Source organism: Spodoptera frugiperda, chromosome 14 (assembly GCF_023101765.2).
Source record: "Spodoptera frugiperda isolate SF20-4 chromosome 14, AGI-APGP_CSIRO_Sfru_2.0, whole genome shotgun sequence".
Classification (NCBI taxonomy): Eukaryota; Metazoa; Arthropoda; class Insecta; order Lepidoptera; family Noctuidae; genus Spodoptera; species Spodoptera frugiperda.
Window position 1 is genome coordinate 1,490,959 of NC_064225.1, and position 5,303 is coordinate 1,496,261.

A 5,303-nucleotide genomic window follows, 5' to 3' on the forward strand; every position below is an offset into this window, starting at 1 on the left:
ATTCAAGATTGGCTAGATTTTTTAGGAACGTACTTTATTACGTCAGTGACAAACTTTTTATACGTTCAAAAGCAATTTTTTGTGCAAACTCATGGTCAATAACTCAAACGACACTCAATTTTAAGAAGCTCTCACTAGAATTTCTGTCTATAGAAATTCTTTATAAATGATAGAGACAGAATGATATACTATAACGTATAAGTACAATTTAAAATGTCAACAGTCAAGCAGACCCTTCCATCCCGACGCAAAGTATTGCTCTCCCATACTTTTTGGGGAGTCTCACACACAGTATTCGGACGTTACTCCCACACCAGAAAATTGTGTCATTGGTGTCATTCGAAGTATGAATTCTACATACAAAATGTTTTATCAATCAATAGGCAAATCTTACATTTTGTGAATCAAACTATCAACTAATAATATATCAACATACCTAATTATAATAATAAAACCCAAGTTACACATAGCCACTGCTCTGAATCCTACAGATACATATATATTTTTTTTAAACTTAAATTGAACCCTAAAAAAGAAAGATACAGCTAAAAAGAAATATTGAAATAAAATAAAAAGGTACTTCAAAAATCTTAAACTTAAACACGGCCCTTAATCTAGACAAATACGTTGTCAGATTTAGCTTTCAAAAAATTATAATAAGTAGGTACGTAGGTACTAAGATTTTTTCTCTTCAAACAACGTTCAGAGGAAAGTATTCAAATCTCGAAGTTCCCGTTATCGCGGGTTATATCTGAGAATAATTTATAGCTTCAGTAATAAATCCTTACTTTTGCTCTGCTTAATTAAAATGTTTTACGAGGATCGCGAAAAAATATTTAAATTCTAAGCATTAGCCTTTATAGTTAATCTCTTTGATAGGGATAGTTTTTTTATGGAAATGTTTTATTGTAATTGGTTTGAGGTGATTGACCTTTTCTAAACGATACCCAGAGGTAATTCATTTTTAATACGGACCTGTGGACAATGTAAGAGGTTACTGAGGCTTTGTCTCAAAGCTGGAGTAGGAACGGGGAAGTCAATAAAAGTCTGACAATCCTTCTTTCCTCAGCCAAGGCAGGAGAAGTCATTTAAACAAAAAATAATGAAAGAATAACGATAGATTTTTTTGCTCGTTCTTTTCCATTCGAAGCTACACTTTGAAACGAGTACCTAACTCCTCTGACAGATAAACTGACAAGGGTCTACCTTTACTAGTAGAATTTTTTTGGTCATAATTTTATTTTGCATAACAACGCATGGCAGAAACTTCATTTCGTAGAAAATCATTTGGTATACCATCATTTGTAATAAATTAAAAACGTATAATTTTGTAAGTCAGAATCATCTTTAGGCATAAATTGATACGCATAATAATTAAAAGGTAGACCCATCATATTGCAGAATGTTCACTGTCAGAATCGTCTTTTGGCATAAATTTCATAACCATAATAATTAAAAAGTAGAACCATCATATCTCAGAATGTTCACAGTTAGAATCGTCTTTTGGCATACTTTTTATATCCATAATATTTGAAAGACTCATCTATCACGCAAGCATGCAGCATACAAGCAATCATGCAAGCAAGCAAACAAGCATGCAAGCATGCAAACAAGCATGCAAGCATGCAAACAAGCAAGCAAGCAAGTAGCATGCAAGCAAGCATGCAAGCATGCAAGCATGCAAGCATGCAAGCAAGCAAGCAAGCAGCATGCAAGCAAGCATGCAGCAAGCAAACAGCATGCAAGCAAGCATGGTTTCTGTCACGGCTCCGGCGCTGCGGGGCTCCGGCGGGCCCACGCGCGCTAATCGTCGCAGACGGCTTTCGCTCACCACCGCAACTTCGGCTTGTTGGCCGGCTTCGCCGGCCAGCCTCAGCTGCGGCGGCTCGCTCATAGCCACCTGCTCCTCAGCCCGCGGGCCGCCTTGCCCCTCCGCGCCTACGCGATTTTAAATTGCACTCTAGGGGTAGGACAAACAAGACTACGTGCAGTCGGTTTTGCAGCGATTTGGCCCTGCCACTTCACTAACTTTTATTCTACCATATTCTTAATATGCCAAGTGAAATTATGCCAAACAATCGTCGCTCTAAATAAACGTTATGTGAAACAAAATTATGCAAAATTAAGCTTTGCCAAACGTAATTATGCGAAATAAAATTCTACCATCTTAAAAGTATGCCTTTGTAAATTCGGACATATAAACATTCGACAAAACAATAATTATATTAAATGATTTTTATGCCATATGTTCGTTTAAAGAAGATTCTGCCAAGTGTGTTATGCCAAACAAATTTCGGAGCATTAAAATTCTGCCAGATAGAGGGAACCCAACTGACAATTCAATTTGACGTTTCAAAAGTGCCTACTTCAGGATTAATTAAAATAAATGCTTTGACTTTGACACTAACAATACAATAAAACAAAAAGTTTGAAAAATTGTTAGTTTTATCGATAAAATCAAAGCACGACATTCCCATCCCTATTAATTACGGTTAAATAACACGACTGTATTATCAGCTCCTACCTTACCGTTAATTGTGACACCTTCCATAGATTTTTCATTCGCTAATTATGTACTTGCCTCTGTCATTATATACAGAATTTCACGAAATTATTTCACTTGTAATAACTTAATTTTATAGCTCCGGATTGTAATTAAATCAATTTTCTATTTGATTTATTTGATTCGTTTTTGCACTTGCCTTTTGTCACGGGTTTGTGTGCTTTTTTTAAAACAATAATCATCTTATGTCTTCTGGAGCGACAGACTCTTACTGACTAAAAACCACCCCGTTCCTACTTCTACTTTTCGAGCTAGAGCCCCGGTAACACACTGGGTAGTCCGCAGCTCTGGGTCGGGCATCAGCCTTACTGGGCCCTATCTGTAATGGACTGATTGCTCTTTAAGGCATTCGCGGAACATGAAGCGCCGTAATACCCACGCATTTGGTTCTGGTCGAGAGACTACCATTGCTCTCCGTCTGCAGACCCGCGTTTTTATGGTTTATATATGGAAGTTTGTTTTATTAAGATTAAATTTGAGGTATTTCAAGAATTTAATCTACTAACAAGATGATATTTGGCGTTGGATGTGCGTATCCATGAAGTTTAGTCGAAACATATTTTTTTACTATTTTACACTCAACGAATTGAATTCCACAAAAGACCAACACATATACAAACAAAAACTATATCACAAAAGAATTTTACAAGTTTTTATTTTAGTTTTCAAATACCGTATAAATTCAATTACTATACTACGCTATTTTAGTCGTAGCGCTACGCCGTAGCAATCTCGTAGCAAAATGTAACTGACCGTAGCGTTGCGTTTGTTACAATATTTTCTCTCACTTTTAGGAAATAAAATGTAGGAACAAATATTAAATTGTTCTATACTATAACTATTGTAATTTGCAGTTATTACTTTTTTATGGTATACGTCGGTAAACGAGCAGACATATCCTGATGGTAAGCAATCACCGCCGCCTATGGACACCCGAAACATCTGAGCCGTTACAAGTGCGTTGTCGGCGTTTTAATGGTTAGAGATTTAACAAATTCAGGGATTGGGAAGATAAGGAATGGAAATTAGGCCTCCGGTAATCTTATTCAACGAACGTGTTATCACTCCGGTCAAGCTGACGCATTCATGACGAAGCATGGTTCTTCCATACTAGTGATACTAATACTAATATTATAAATGCAAAATTATATATGTTTGTTACTCACGTCAAAACAGCTGAATGGATTGGGACGACATTTATAACAGAGGTAGATTATGGTCTAGAATAACACATAGCTTTTTATTCCCACGAAAACACGGGCAAACCGCTGGCCGAAGCTAATAGAATTAAACGTATAACGTTCTTTGTATGTTCCCATTTTTCAGGCTCAACACGGTCTGGTATTAATAACTCAATGGTACAGACAGGCATATATCAAATTTTATTGATATCTATCCTTCATGCTCATCTAATGGACCGATGACCCAGTTTGCAAGCCGTCGGCTCGTACTAAGCCGATTGCGTACAAAATCACTTTTGATTCTCATTCCCTCTTCGCCTTTACTAGGTTAAGATTGATTGAGAAGTGAAATAATCTCGCAGATTGTTTGGTAGGCTGGTAAATGGGACTTTTTTTATGAATTTTGAAATCTTTTTAAAAACACGATTGATTTTACATAAACACGTTTTAATAGGGATGATGAAGGGGTATGAAAATTAAAAATGTATTTAGAGTTCGTCAGTTAGGTAATGAAGAAATCTTAGAGACGTATTTTTTGTTTTGTCGTATAAGATAACAATACTTAGATAAAACGAATCATAGTTTTGGTGACTAGAAAACCGGCTGTCACGCAACGTTTTTGTGATTCACGAATTTATTGTTTTGGGTTTGGATGTCATGTGTATGTGAAATTGTACATTTATGTTATAAATGCACCCACAAAAAAAGAAACTCCTAGTAACGCTTTACTCAATATACAAGAAATAAACAAATATCAAGTGTTTATTTTTTACCCGACTGCGCCAGAAGGAGGGTTATGTTTTTCGAGAGTATGTATGTATGTATGTATGTATGTATGTATGTATGTATGTATGTATGTATAATTGTTTGGCACGCCCTGCAGCCTAAACGGCTTGATGGATTTTGGCTTGAGAGGTGTCGTTGGATTCGTATTTACTGTGAGAGTGACACTGGATATATCAAAATAATAAAAAAACAAAATGGCGGATTTTTGGCGCCAAATTCGAATATTTCTCACTCTCTAGCCTGAACGGCTTGATGGATTTTGACTTGAGAGGTGTCGTTAGATTCGTATTTACTGTGAGAGTGACACTGGATATATCAAAATAATAAAAAAACAAAATGGCGGATTTTTTGGCGCCAAATTCGAATATTTCTCACTCTCTAGCCTGAACGACTTGATGGATTTCTGCTTAATAGGGGTCGTTTGATTCGTATTTACTGTGAGAGTGACACTAGATATATCAAAATATAAAAATAATAAAACTAAAATACCATAAAATAAAAAAGGTAATTTAAAAAACTAAAAAACCCGACTGCGTTTCTTTATAATATTTAAATGAAAAATCCCTAAAACAAGAAAGTCATCGTAAAATTGAAGCAGTCGGGACCCATTCTAAAAAGCCAGCCGTAAGTATGTGCCCTCACTAAGTTTTCATATTTAGAATGGGTCCCGACTGCTTCAATTTTACGATGACTTTCTTGTTTTAGGGATTTTTCATTTAAATATTATAAAGAAACGCAGTCGGGTTTTTTAGTTTTTTAAATTACCTTTTTTT

The 5,303-nt window shown here is 35.7% G+C and overlaps 1 long non-coding RNA gene across 1 annotated transcript; it reads left to right on the forward strand.

Annotated features, from left to right (window-relative positions):
* Positions 1 to 4,511: 4,511 nt before the first annotated feature.
* LOC126911386 (uncharacterized) lies at positions 4,512 to 4,899 on the forward strand. The gene is made up of 2 exons (XR_007705933.1): positions 4,512 to 4,659; positions 4,802 to 4,899. It is a non-coding gene; the product is annotated as an uncharacterized LOC126911386 (long non-coding RNA).
* Positions 4,900 to 5,303: the final 404 nt, after the last annotated feature.